At 34.8% G+C, this 15,973-nt stretch overlaps 2 pseudogenes; both read left to right on the top strand.

The window, feature by feature from the left end:
- LOC149542604 (potassium channel AKT1-like) overlaps window positions 1-809 on the top strand; it is a 114,145-nt pseudogene extending 113,336 nt beyond the window's left edge.
- A 384-nt stretch (window positions 810-1,193) lies between these two features.
- Window positions 1,194-6,315, top strand: LOC149542603 (nucleosome assembly protein 1;2-like; annotated as a pseudogene).
- Window positions 6,316-15,973: the final 9,658 nt, after the last annotated feature.

Below are 15,973 nucleotides of genomic sequence, written 5' to 3'. Positions count from 1 at the left end.
AATTCCATAAAGTATAATAGTCCCCCTAATCAACAACCATACTATTCATTTGCATTGTAACTAATTTCTTCTACAATAAGCATATTGAAAAACTAGATGATTTTCACCATTCATTGTTTCGCATGTTTGAACAGGAGATGAGCATGAATTCTATAATAGGGGATCTGAAAATTAACTCAATCTCCAACTCTTTTCATCCTCAATCAGTTGCAAGTCCACCCAAAAGAGTAACAATACACTTATCTCATCCAAGCACTCAGAAATCAGATATATTACGTGGAAAATTGATTGTTTTGCCTTCATCACTAGAGGAACTATTGCAAATAGAAGGTAGATTCTAGCAATTTGGCATTATATTTCAATTTCTTAGATGTGTTCATTTAATTTTGAGAAAATTCAAAGTTCTTTTTCAAAATATTATCTCTTCAACAATATGCCTCATGTACTTGATAGCAGAGCAAACATTCAGATGCAGAGCCATTGTACGGAACCCAAACACTAGTACATTTGACCCCATTTTTAGACCAAAATTTTTGACCATCTATTAAAATGTTTTAGATTGGTCAGAATATGGAAGGAAATTTTTTTATAAAAAAAAAAATTCCTGCCTGTGTTGGTCAAAATTTTGACCAACGCTTAGTCCATACTCATGCAATGATGAGCAAATTATAAACATAATCAAATCTCAGCCTGCACTTTTGGTCACAAGTGTGGAAAGAGTGTTGGAGCTGAAGATTCAACTTCTAAGAGATTTCAAAATTTGGAGGGAAAATCTAAGCGAAATTGTACTTGGGCTGCGCGGATCTTAAGAGCAAAGCTAGAAGTCCTCTGCTCCAACATTGAGCTTCTCAAGACTGTATTTCCAATAGATGATTTGTTGATCAGAGAAATTAGGAACTACTACTTTCTTCATGGAAAATGCTTGTAGAAAACTTTGGGAGGGTTTTGGTTTTCATGGAATAGAGCTCACCATGTTTTTGTCAATAGATCCTTGTGTTTTGAGGCATAGTTCTCTGACCCCAAAGCAACTTGATCTCATTCAAAAGATTGGTGTTTGCAAGGAAGGAAAAATGTACAAATACATTGTGAGCATGGTGGTCATAACTCCTATTAAAGTGTTATAGGCTAGTATAGACAATCTTCAACTTTGTAGCCTCTCATAGGTAGTTAGGGTTTTCCCTTTGATTCTCACAATGCCAGAGGAAAGCATTAAGAAAAAAATGGACTTTATGCTCAATCACATGAAACTCTCTGTAGACTTTGTGGAAAAGCATTCACGCCTATTTTCAATGAGTTTGGACAAGTTAATCAGGCCTAGGCTTTTAGTTTTGAAAACTATAGAAGCAATAAATGGAGTAGGGCAAGTTAATTCAAATCAGCTTTTTTCAATGTTGATGTCATCCGAGGCCAAGTTTGTTGCCCAGATCATTCAAGTACATTCTAAATCCAGTTCCCTGTGGACTGTCTATAAAAATGCAATGTCTCAAAAGGTCATAGACAAATAGAATATAAGTTTCTTAGCAATTCATGTGTTTGGATTTGTCAAGCCCGTATGATCAAGCTAGTCCATCCAATGTGAAACGATGATGATACTAACCTTGTTCTTTCTGAGAGCACCAATAGGTGGAAAACATCTTGCTTCACAAACTATTATCCATGAATTGGGATTGTAATTGCACTAGTAATAAATGTATGCTTCTACCATTCTACCCGAAAACTCCATTATAATAACAGATATTGTGTTTTTCACAAGTCATCTGAGTTCTTTTGGATTCATAGACTACTGTCCCTAGATTGGAATTGTAATTGCACTGCTAATCTATGCTCATTCTTTTGAATTTCCTACTTCTGTTGATAAATTAAGACTATAACTACACTGCTAATCAAGGTATGCTTCTGCCATACTACCAAAAAAATCTATTATAATTCAAGTTATTGTTCTTTTCACAACTCGTATGAATTCTTTTGGATTATGAACCACTGCCCACGAATTGGGATTTCAAATGCAATGTTACTCAAGTTATACTTCTTCCATTGTACCAAAAAATTCTATTATAATACTAGTTATTGCATTTTTTGCAATTCGTCCTATTGAAGTAGTAAGGAACATTTGCTAATTGCATTTGATTTTGCAAAATGTTATTTCTGACCACCTGAATAAGGAAACCATTTGATCATCATGGGACATCCCATAGAACAAAACCTTATGCTAGTTGTACTTGGTTTTCTTGATTTCATTGTTAAGTAAAGTAACTCACTTTGTAGTAAGTAGATGATAAGAAAAGTTGTCACAAGGTTCACTCTCCTACTTAGTTTTTTTGTATCCTTATTTACTGGCAAATACATTGAATAATGCTTCTGGATTGAACAGTGTCTGTAATTTTTTTTTATACAATTTTTTTTTCTCTTCCTCTTGATGATGGATCACAGAGTGTAATCTGAAAAATTACTATTGTATGTTGCAAACATAGTTTAATTCATAACCATTATTCAATATATGCATGAACTTTAGAAATCTAATTAAATTAAGCAAATTCATTGGTATACTCTTTTTCCTTGACTCTTCGATCGACTTAGTATATAATAAGGTAATGTGCAAAATAATTTAAATAATCCTTGGGCAATGTTGTGTTAGGGTGTATCAGTAACAATAGTGTGCATCTAGCTTGGAGTCATAGACTATAGCCAAGGATAACTCATGTACCTAATGTTGTACGCCCTACCCAATTGATATTACCCCTAAACTCATCACTTTACTTACCATTAAACTGAATATTTAATGTAAAATAATTGTATAACCTGAAGCATAATGGATGTAACCTTTGGTCACTAGGAAATGTGGATGAAGATAAGATGAGTATGCCATTTTTTCGGTATGAAGACCCCATACAGTTGATTCTTGATTATTCTTATTTTAATGTTCCTTCTTAGGATCTTCCAAATTTTTTCTCGAAAATAACAATTTTAACTTAAGTTGGAGTATACAATTCATTCACAAAGATAACTTCTATAAAATATTATTAATTTTGATGCATATATGAGATAATTCTAGTTTAGATATTACATTAATATGAATTAATAATCATTAAATAGAAAGAATATATGATAGCAACTACTCTAATGAGTATTATAATTAAATATCAACAAGTTTACGTGGTAACATATAAATTCATATGAGCATCACACATCTCTATACCAAAGTGTCTCAATAGCATTAATAATCTTTCCAAGGGAAATTTCTACTGTAATCATATCAAGAATTTGTTCGAAATATTTTCTAAACATAAATCTCAAGGATGGTTGTCTTTGTATTGTGAGAACATGGGTGAATTCTCTGTTCATCCATCTCTATGTGGAAGTAAAATTTCTAAGGCCCATGATAAATTGGCAATGCCTTTGTTGGATAGAATCTGGTTTATAATAGAAATTTCTAGTTATCACCAGATTTAATAACTCTTCCATGATATGTTTTAGGACAAGCTACAGAATCTTGTCAGTACCTTGTTAGGCTACATTGAATCACCTCCTCACAAAGTAAAGAAGTGAGTGGAGGCATTGCAAGATCTATAGGTATTAATATGTTTAGATTTTGATTTTCTATGTAAATATATTCATGCAAAGGGATTTATGATTTTTGTGCTGCCAATAAAGGGTAAACATAAGGAGATAGAGATCAATTTTTTGAAGAAAAAGTTGCGTTGGAGGCCAAGTATCAAAAGCTTTATGAACCTTTTTACAAGCAGGTATCTGTGTTTAGTGTTTTTTCTAGGTGTTCAAAACTAAAAGCTTCATATAATCTCTTGATCTCTTGCTTTTCTAAGCAATTACTAAATTTTCAGGCACTATTGTATATTGTTATCTTTATCAGAAAACTTGGTCCAATAGATTGAAACTTGCTTACTCATAGGAGTTTGCACACATGTAGTTGATATATACAATGAGAGTTAAGTAATTTTCATATTATGAGATTTTACTTGATGTTGTTGTCTTCTTGCTATGTACATTAAACCATTTAAAACTTAAATAGGTTTATTCTAATGGATTGGAACCTGCAAATTTGTATATATTTATTTAGATAAGTGGTTGATATTAAGCTACCACAAAGGTTGATAATTTAAGTCAGTTAATTCATACTCATTATATAGATTGTACTAGATGTTGTTGTCTACTTCTACTTTATTCTTATTAGTTACAGTTTTGGGGTTAGATAGCACATGATTCATTATAGATCGACATGCCTAAAGCACAATATCTAGTGTCCCCTGTGCAGCATTTCCTTGTCATATTCTTGATTGTCTTTCTGCTCTAGGATTCCTATATGATCTAATCTGCTATATCTTTGATTTTTTGAGATGTTATTTTTCATTATTATTGCATCTTTTGTTCACATGATTCATAACAGAGATTTTCCTAATTAACAATATCTTGTTTCACTTGTGCAGTTTCCTCAGCATTCTCTGGAATTTATTTTTATCCTACGATTCCCACGTAACCTTATATATTATGTTTCATAATGGCTTTCTTTCTTATAACCTAGATTTCATTGCCAACTAAATATGTTGTGCATTCCAACAAATATTGTGAGATGTGAGTCTTCTTCGTTTACATTGTAGGTGATTTTTAGTGTTGACCATAAAATATCTCAGTATAAGAACAAGAAAATGGAAGAATAGATGATGTCTAATCAAGTGCAAGTAGGATAATATCATAATAGAAAATGCTTTTTGGTTCTATGACATGACATCCTTAAAGCATAGATGGAACTTTTACAATCCTTTAGGAGCAACTTGATCTGTAATAAACTATATTTTATTTAGATCTTTCTCTTGGATAATTATATGTCGGTAAGAAATTAAAGAGACAAAATAACTACTTCAGTTTACAATTCTCAGTACAAAATTTTGTAAAAGATATTTGGCTCTTAGGGTAAAAACTTTTTTATTCTTCTCGACACTTCGTAATCTATATTCCTATAATGAAATATTTCGTTGCAGTGATATGAGATTGTGAATGGAGCAGTAGATGTTGAAGATGATAAAAAAGAGGAGGAAGATTCAAAGAAAGATGATGCTAGTATGTAATTATTGTTTCAAATTCAAGGTTCATTTGATCTATGATATTTGGTGGGAAGTTCTTATTGTGATATCTTTGTCATTATGGAAGAAAAGGGCGTTCCTAAATTTTGGCTAACTACCATGAAGAACAATGATGTTTTGGCAATGCAAGTAGGATGTTGCTCCTTTTCCTTGTATCCAATACTTACTTTGGCTATACCAAGCAATATTACCTATCTTCAAAATGCAGTGAATTTACTGACTTTTTTTAATAATAAATAGATTACAGAATGTGATGAAGGTGCCTTGAAGTTTTTGGAGGATATACAATGTTCGCACCTCGACAGTGACAAGGGTGAGAAAGGTTTCAAGTTGGGGTTCTTTTTCAATGAGAATTCTTATTTTAAGAATTATGTCGTAAGTACTCACATTTTAGTGCCCTTGGAACATGTTCAATGTCTATTTTATCTTTCAATTTCTTAATATATTCATTACCTACCTAAGCTATCATATTTCCTTTGTGAAATGTAGTTAACAAAGATATATTACATGGAAGATGAAAATGAACCTATCCCGGATTTTTTAGTAGGGTAAGTCTAATGAAAATATATCCTTTTGCTAATTAGATTATGTGAATTTCTTCATTCATGTGGTGATGTTATTTCACACACAGAACTGAAATTGATTGGTTACCTGGTAAGAACCTAACTTGAAAGGTCATGAAGAAGAAGCCTAAGAAGGAAGTGAAGAATGCAAAACCAATGAAAAATTGAGCAATGCCCAAGTTTCTTCAATTTCTTTGATCCACCCAAGGTTCCTCAAGATGATGATGTTGATGATGATGCTGTGAGTAATGACAAGAAAACTTTTTTTTATTTCTGCATTCTTTAGTTCTCAAAGAATACACTTTTTGGCATCCTATATTTGTGTTCTAATAAGTTTATGGGGTGTTTTATAGGCTAAGGAATTACAAGATATGATGGAGCAAGACTATGAGATTGGGTTTGTTCTTGATCCATTGCAAACTATTTGGGTTTATGTACCTTTTCGGTACCAAGTTTCATTGATTTTATGTGCTTTTTGCATATCAACAATTAAGGATAAACTCATCCCCCATGCAGTTTCTTGGTTCACTGGGGAAGAAAGTGATGATGATGAATGTATATCTAAAGATGATTATGATGCTGATGAAGATGATGATGGGAGTGAGGAAGAGGATGAAGATCACGAAGGGGAAGAAAATGGCCATAAAAGTGCTTAGACAATTTGCTTGATTATGTCATGCTCAAAAATTTATGCTTGTTCCTCAAATTTTGGCATGAAATTAAAAATTTATCTATCTTTTTGCTCCAATGTAGTAGTGTGGATTTAAAATCCAACCTAGATCCTAGGTAAGCATTTGTTAAGGGTTTGGCAGTTTCCAAGTCTGGGTTGGTATTTATTATGGGGTTTACTTTTTAGAAGATTATGATTAGGAATAGGATTAATTTAGAGTCAATTTTTTGGTGGATGGGTTTAATGGCAACCATTTGAGTACAAGCAGTAGTACAGAGTCTACAGACATCAACAACAGGTGATTGAGTGCAAATGCAAATTTATAAGTGTTGATATTGAAGTATATTTCCAAGTATGTTCATAGATAGTTCCTTCATATCATGTATTTTTGCTAGCATCTTTCTTTAGATGGAAACTATTGATGAACAAAGAGATGACGTTATGTGTAGGAGTGTTGACTACTTTTTTAATCTAATGAAAATCATGTTTCAAAATTTTGTTAATTATAGGATTAGATCGTATTGAATTAAGTTAGCTTTCCTCCAAGCCTTAACATAGGATGAATTCAACATTGATATTTCTCCAAGTCTTAATAATATTTGCATTATAGTTGTTTGAGTAGCAAATATCTTTCTTGTGAATAACTTGGCAAGACAAATGTTTTTCATTTTCCAAATAATGGGAAACATTGGGTTAGTGTTAAATTTGGGGAAGAAAATTGGTCAGGGTTAGGTTAAGGAAAAAATTTTAAAAAATAACTAGTGCAAAAATTATTGAAGTCCAAAAATCATAATTTTTTAATAAAAAAATTGTTAGAGATTGCCAAAAAATCACAGTTTTCCTTATTTACTCATAATTTTCCACTCTAAAAACATTAGTAACAATCCACATCTTGCAATTTATTCCAATCTCAGCAACTACTAGTTATCATCAGTTTGATAGGTTGGGTGCAAACCCTTCTTTCATTCCTATTGCATTTAAAATTCGTTATGATCTACATCTTGTCACAGTTGTGCTAATTGAATGTTGTTGTTGATAAACTTTAGGCATCAGTAAGAAAACTATTATAGTGCTTGCTATTTCACACATGGAAGGTATTTGGATGATATCATGTAGAATTTTTTTGTATCGCAACCACACTAATAGCAGGTTGTAGGAATATTATGTGTACATTTTTATGAGGAAACTCAAGGGATATAAGACGATGCAATTTTATTTTTATTGTGGTTCCAATAAATTAATTCTACAATTTGTGATATAATTATCTTAAGTACAGTTTCAAATTAATTCTACAATTAGTACTAAGTTGTAGCACAATTGCAACCCCCTGCCCCAACTGTACAACATTCCCATGGCATTCATATATTCATATAGTATATCTACTAACACTGATTATGGTTTTTGTTTTCCTATTTTGTGAGGTTTTGATGTATAAAGCTAGGTGGGATTTGATGAGAAATAGCTGGGATTTTTCCAAGCTGGGTAAGAATATAAAGTCATGAATGACAAAGCACTGACCAGTGTAGTTCATTATTGTACATGGATTTGATGTGTTGTTCTAATCACGGGCTCTTCTATCTCTCCTTTTTGCATACACACAAATCCATGATAAAGAGAAACTAGGGGGCTACACAATGGAAGCTTTTGTTAAGTTGGGGGAATGGAATGGGAATTAAAAGTCATTAAATTTTCATTGATTGAGTTATAACTTATGATGCCACCTAGTTTTTCCCTTCATTCATTCATTTATGATTCAAGAGTGGATATATATTTTGTCTTTTGTTGTGCACTTTTGATCTATGTTTCTGCATTGATCTTTTTTAGTGGAGAAGGAAGAAAGGGAAAAGGAAAAGGAAGGGTCTTGTATACACTCTGTAGTAGAAGTGGCTTACATACAATACTTTAGTTGCCAACAGGAGCAACAGGAGTCTAGGTTAGTCAAGAGTAGTGGTAGTAGTAGTAACAGTACTAACTATACCATGCTATACTATGCAGAGGCAGACTATGATTCCACATTTTGCATGCATTTCTACCAAGCTAATGGAAACAACATCCAACAATAGTTATCTATCATTTATGCTTTGATAGATGTCTATAACCCATTTCAATGGTTCCATTTTGGCACAGACAAGAGATGTTGGCAAAGCACATATATTTAACTCATTTTCTCTAATATAAATATACACACAGATATGTTCATACATGTGTGTGTGTGTGTGTGTGTAGATATATTCAACAAATCAATATGCATATCCTGCAATATTGGCTTGCCATTAGACGACATTTCATGGAGGCGGTCAATAAAATAGTTCAAATGTCTTACCTATGATTCCACATTTTGCATGCATGTCTACCAGGGTAGTTGCAACTTAATCAAATATATTCTCTCAATATATCTATTTTGTGCATATCCAACAACCATGGCTTTTGATGACCACATTATATTCAGGGATCCTATCAAATAGTTCACATGACTTATCTGTGCTTCCATTTTCCAAGCATGTCTCCCAAGGAAAATGCTACTACTTCATCTACACTGTCTGAAAAAAACCTTTATGCTTTGATTGATTCCTATAGCTTATCCCAAAGCTCTCATTCAACAATTATGAGATGATCAATCAAGAGGAAATAGTTGAGAGCTTAGAGTGACACAATTTTTAGATGATCATATGAAATGAAATGGGCATCTGAGTAGAAAGATGGTCACATTTATTGCACAAATCAAACTCATGGTGTGAAATAATAAAATACAAAATACACTTTTTGATGCCAAATATGACACCCTTCTACACAATCTACACATGTTCCTGAAGGCACCTCAGGAAAGTTGGATACAACAAATAGGTACAAGTGTTCTGTTGGGACCATATGCTTGATTTCTTTTCCTCTAATAGTGTTTCAAGCTTGGAAACAAGGTTTGTTGGGTGCTATTCTTCGGTTGTTTAGCTTTGTAGCCTAAAAGATTCATTTCCATTACTTCTATTTCTTTTGCCAAATTGGGGGTGGTTGTAGTTACAAAGTACACATTCTTTTCTCTCCTAAACATACAGTAGCTAGATAGACATCTGCCCCTCCTTGGACACACATAACCTATCCGTATGGATATGATATGGATACATATTAGATAACATACCCACACGAGCCCAAAAAACCTTAATTTTTAGACTATGCAAGATACTGTGTGAAAATTTGACATAAACCTTCCTAAACTTATTTAACAAAACCAAAACCAAATGAAGATGACAAATGAAATGTTATTTCTATTTTGGGGACCCATTTTTTGGGTTATTTTCTGATGCAACTCTACAATTTTTTTTGCATAGTGAATTTTTTAATGTAAACTTATAAATATGTATGGAGCAATTATTTGTCTATATTGCTTTAGAAGTAATGCAAATAGGGTGAGATTACATTTGGGTTTACTTTTGGTGATGTCATTAACTTAAGTTCAAGAGACTCATTTTGTATCATTGAGTTCATCATGTAGGAATGACAATGATGCTGAATGAAAATTTTCTAACTCTTAAGTGTTTGTAGAGCCTATGGAAGCATTAATTATGTAGAGCATCTTGAGTTGGATGTTTCCTAGGGTGCATTTAGATAGTCATCATTAGCTAAGAAGCAAGAGACTCATCTTGGATAGTTGAGTCCATCACGTGGGATTGACAATCATACTGTTGAGAAAAATTGATCTAGCTCTGATGTTCTTGGAGAGCGTAATGCAGAACATAATATTAGAACTTCAGTTTGGGTGTTTGTTGGATGAGGAGTTCTAGTTGTGAAGGTTTATTTTCTACTCAATGATTATGCTATATGTCTTCAACTACTAAGCTCATGTTTTTGAAGTTTAAACTTTAAAATTAATTTAGACATTTTATCTCGTGACTTCCAATTTTATCATGTTCTAATCTTCTTTGGGTAATAATTTGCACTTTTGGACAATTTTATATTATCTTTTAATAGATTTATATTTTTTTTTGGACAAATGCATAGACATCACAATGTATATGGGAGGTCCTTTGCTTATGAAAATGCATGCATCCACTATATGTAGATGCTTTTTTAATGTAAAATTGTAAGTGGATTTGCATGATAGTGGTTATTTGTTAAACATTTTTAGGTAGAAGGAAATATAGTGCATATAATGAAGGCATTGGCTAGTCACCCCGGAGCAGCACAAAGTCTGATTGAAGATGATTCACTTCAACTTTTATTTCAAATGGTTGCAAAATGGGAAAATATTGGTACACTTCCTTTGCACATAGTTCAACTTCACCGACATGCTGTGCAGGTTAGATTTAGCCATAATTTATGCCAATTCTAGGAATAATATGAGGGTCTCCTTTGAAATTTTGAGCTCTCTTAATTATAAGATTTTAACTGCCATTTCAGTTGTAATGCAGATACTTGGTCTCCTTTTGGTCAATGATAATGGAAGCACAGCCAAGTACATTCACACTCGGCATTTGGTGTGTTTTCTGATGACTAATTAGGCTTATTAATTCAATGTATTGAGTAGTCAAATAATCATTCAATGGATGAATGGCCTTGAACTTATTATGGTTTTATAACTTGTTAAATATTTGATTTCTATTGATTTTAATTTTCTAAGCTAAAGTGCATGTTGATCTTTGTTACTATTAGAGTTATTTCTTTATCTAGGGGCAAAGATAAAATGATTGTTTTTTATTTCAAGTTTCAAAAATATTTTTATCAATCATTTGTTTCCTAGCTAGATTTTTCTTTGTTGGTTCTTGGTCATTGATGTCTCAAAACCATTCCATTAATTCTCAAAATACATCTAATCAAATGGCTAATGTAGATAGTGAATGAAGAGGAAGGTCTCTATATTGTTGCAAATATTATGAATTTGAGGTATACTTTGATTGTTATTCAGGCATTTGATGCTGAAGTTGGCTCATTCATAATGTTTCTCCATCAGAACTATTCCACTTTTTGCTATGTCATATTTTAGATTCATAAAGATGGATACAATTTCTAGCTCAAGTGATTTATCTTTAATACACATGCTATTCTTATTCATTACTGGCAAAGTGACATAGATCAAACATCTAATAGGATGGGACTAGGCCAAGTAAAAAATATTGGTATTGTTGAAAATAAAAGATACAGTCACAATAAGCTTGCCAGAGATCAAGTCCACCTACAACAGAGGATACAAATGACCTAGAGAGTTGACCTAGGGGGCAGACTTGGTGAGAAAACTTAAAGAGTTGACTTAGTGAGCGTACTTGAATTGTTAGCTTGGCGAGTTCACTTGGGGAGCCAGCTTGGCGATCTAACATGGTGAGTGGGCTTAAAGTGGTGACTTGGTGGGGCAATTTAGCAAGCCAACTTAGCAAGGCCACTTGGAGAGGCTACTTGGCGAGCTGACTTGGTGAGCGGACTCAAAGACTAACCTTGATGAGGCACTTTGGTGGGGTGACTTGATGAGAAAACTCAAAGTCAACTTGGTGAGCGTACTTGAATAGTCAACTTGGTGACATGACTTGGTTGGGTGACTTGGCGAGCGTACTTGAATAATCAACTTGGTGAGCCGACCAAGTGAGCTAACATGGTGAGTGGGCTTAGAGAAGCAACTCAATGGGGTAACTTGGAAAGCACACATAATGAGCCAAATTGCCGAGGCAAGGTGGTAAAACCACTGGGTGAGCCGACTTGGTGAGCTGACTTAAAGAGTCAACTCAATGAGGTGGCTGGGTGGGGGTGACTTGGTGAGCTAACTTAGGGGGCAGACTTGGTGAGTGAACATAAAGAGTTGACTTGGTGAGCGTACTTGAATTGTTATCTTGGCGAGCTGACTAGGGGAGTTGGCCTGGCAAGCTGACATGGCGAGTCAACTTAAAGTGGCAAGTTGGTGGGGCAAGTGGAGGTGACTTGGTGAGCTGCCTTGGAGAGTTGGCCTAGGGGGTAGACTTGGTGAGCAAACTTAGAGAGTCAACTTGGTGAGTGTACTTCAATTGTCAGCTTGGCGAGCTGACTAGGGGATCCAACATGATGATCTAACATGGTGAGTGGGCTTAAAGTGGCAACTTGGTGGGGCAAGTTAGCGAGTCGACTTAGTGAGGCCACTTAGAGATGCGACATGGCAAGCTAACTTGGTGAGCAAGCTCGATGAGTGGACCTAAAGACTAACCTTGATGAGGCACTTTGGTGGGGTGACTTGATGACTGAACTCAAAGAGTCAACTTGGCGAGCATACTTGAACAGTCAACTTGGTGGGGCAAGTTGGCGAGCCAACTTAGCGAGTCCACTTGGTGAGGCAAGATGGTGAGTCAACTTGGTGTGGCGACTTGGTGAGCATACTTAAAGATTGACCTTGATGAGGCACTTTTGTGGGGTGACTTGATGAGCAAACATAAAGAGTTAACTTTGTGAGCGTACTCGAACAGTTAACTTGGTGACATGACTTGGTGGGTTGGCTTGGCGATCCGACCTGGCATGTGTACTTGAATAGTAGACCTGGTGAGCTAACTAAAAGAGTCAACTCATTGAGGTGATTGGGTGGGAGTGACTTGGTGAGTTAACCTTGAGAGTTGACCTAGGGGATGGGCTTGGTGAGCAAACTTAAAGGGTCTACTTGGTGAGCGCACTTGAATTGTTGGCTTGGCAAGCAGACTTGGGGACTTGGTGGGACATGTGGGCGAGCCAACTTGGTGAGTCAACTTGGTGAGCTGACTTGGTGAGTAGATTTAAGGACTCACCTTGATGAGGCACTTTGGTGGGGTGACTTGATGAACAAACTCTAAGTCAACTTGGCAAGCGCACTTGAACAGTCAACTTGGTGAGCGTACTTCAATTGTCAGCTTAGCGAGGCCACTTAGAGACGTGACATGGTGAGCTAACTTGGTGAACAAGCTCGATGAGCAAACCTAAAGACCAACCTTGATGAGGCACTGTGGTGGGGTGACTTGATGATCGAACTCAAAGAGTCAACTTGGCGAGCATACTTGCACTAGTACATTCAGGTTCATTTTTTGACCTTTATTGGTCGAATTTTTGACCAAATTTCCACCAAATTTGACCAACCCATTGGTCAAAATTTTTTTGCTCCAAATTTTGACCAACTCGCTGGTTCATTATTTTTCTCAATCATATAACTAATTATATATTCTTCATATTAGTTACTGTCAGTGTTTTTTAGGCATTCTATATAATAGTTCACATGCCTTGCGTATGATATGACATTTTGCATGCATCTTGCACTCTCTCTTATCCACCTAATGATGGATTATGCAGAGTGATCTGAAACCATGATGCTAAAAAACACATAATCAAATCCAAAATGAACTTGCACTACAAATGGATTGCGAAAATATAATATTGGTAAAATTGCATGCATGTCTACCAGGACAATCACAACTTAAACATATATTTGTCCTGGTATACATGCATGCAAAATTAACAATATCAAATTTCCACAATCCATTTGTAGTGCAAGTTCATTTTGCATTTGATTGTGTGTGTTTTTTAGAATAATGGTTTCAGATCATTTTGTGTAATCCACCATCAGTTGGATGAGAGAGTGTAGGATGCATGTAAAATTTCATATCATAGGCAAGACATGTGAACCGTTTTATAGAATGCTTGAAAATAATTTACACCTACTTGTTGGTGGAAATTTCCACCAACACCTGGGTTTTTTCTACCTTTTTTGGTGGAAATTTCCACCAACGCATAAATTTTTTTCTACCTTTATTGGTCAAAATTTCCACCTTCATTGGTTGAAATTTCCACCAAAGCCTAGGTTTTTTTCTACCTTTGCTGGTGGAAATTTCCACCAATGCCTAAATTGTTTTCTACCTTTGTTGGTGGAAATTTCCACCAACGCCTAAATTTTTTTCTACCTTTGTTAGTCAAAATTTCCAACTTCAATGGTCAAAATTTCCACCAATGCCTAAATTTTTTTCTACCTTTGTTGGTCAAAATTTCCACCAACATGTAAATTTTTTTCTACCTTTGTTGGTCAAAATTTTGACCAATTCCTATATGAACTTAGACAATGGCTTTGGTGGGTTTTTGACCAATATATTGGTTGAAATTTTGACCAACCAGTGAGTTGGTCAAAATTTTGACCAGAAAAATATTGACCAATGGGTTGGTCAAATTGGGTCAAAAATTCAACCAATAAAGGTCAAAAAATGAACTCAAATGTACTAGTGTATAGTCTACATTTAGTGCCTTGAGGCTGAGGTTTTGATCCTTGTGTTATATGTTGATGATCTTCTTCTCATAGATAGCTCATACTCTATGATTATGGATGTTCAGAAAGCATTGATGGAATAGTTTGAGATGACTAATCTTGGTCTACTACACTATTTTCTTGGCCTTAAGATTGTTCAGTCCCCTATTGGAATCTTTTTTTACTAGCAGAAGTATGCTCTTGACATGCATCATCTCTTTGACATGCTTGATTGCAAGCATGCTCCCACAACTTTTCAATCAGGTGTTACCTTGTCTACCTCTTGCACTTTTCCTTCAGTGGATCCTACATTGTACTAACAGTTGGTTGGCAGCTTGTTGTACTTGATACACACTCGTCTTGATCTCTCCTTTGCAGTGGGTTTTGTCTCTCAGTTTTCACATGAGCCTCATGAGATTCATTGGCAAGCTGCCAAGCATATTTTGAGATACATTTAGGGTACATTGATGTATGGCATTCATTACACATCAAAGACTCCTCACATTTTTGGCTACACTAACTCAGATTGGGCCAGTGATGTTGATGATTGAAAGTCTGTTTCTGGCTTTGTTTTTTGTCTTAGCTCTAGTCCTATCACATTGTTGTGCAAGAAGTAGCATGCTTATGCACTTTCATCTATAGAGGCTAAGTATCAAGCAGCAATGCTTGCTAGTCAGGAGATTTTATGGCTTCGACAGTTGATGACTAAGTTTGATTTTCCTCCTAATCATCCCAGTGTTCTGTGGTGCGATAATCAGAGTGTTATTCATATTTCTTGCAACTTGGTGGAGCATTAGCACACTAAACACATTGAGCTTCATATGCATTTCATCCATCATCTGATCCAAGATGGTGTTCTCTCTTTGGAGTATATTCCCACTGATGCCTAGGTTGTTGACATCTTCACCAAGTCATTTGCATCACCTTGCTATCTTCAGTTACGGTCTATGCTTGGGGTTACAGAAGTTGTCCTTGGGGGTCTTATTGAGGCCTTCCTTCCTTCATTTTTTTTCAGCATGTTTGATCTATCTCTTTTTGGAGAGGGAATTTTCCCACTAGGTTTTCTCCTTTGTCTCCAGCTTATAGAGATTTCCTTGTTTTGGGTACCTCATCAGGCCTTATTGCCAGGACCCATTTTCCTACTTTCATAGCTTTGCTAGGTTAGCTTTCTCTTGAGCTTCACTTAAGGGGGGTGTTAGATAATTATTTTTTATGCTTATTAATTAGATTATCTTGATTTAGTTAATTAAGTTGTTTATTACTTTTGTTACTTAAGCTTTCTCTTAGGTGCATATAATTAATATTTTATATTAATTATAATGCGCAAACCTAATTTTCTTTCACTTTAGGGTTTTTTTCACCTTTAAGGTTGAACTTTTGTACATTATGTTTTCATAACTTGGAATACATTTTTCGCTCTCACGCCGTTGAGATTTTCCAA

The sequence above is a fragment of the Cupressus sempervirens genome, chromosome 8, assembly GCF_028749045.1.
Source record: "Cupressus sempervirens isolate cs-2001-9-10 chromosome 8, ASM2874904v1, whole genome shotgun sequence".
Classification (NCBI taxonomy): domain Eukaryota; kingdom Viridiplantae; phylum Streptophyta; class Pinopsida; order Cupressales; family Cupressaceae; genus Cupressus; species Cupressus sempervirens.
The sequence above is the reverse complement of the archived record's forward strand: the minus strand, read 5'-3'. Positions and strand labels throughout refer to the sequence as shown.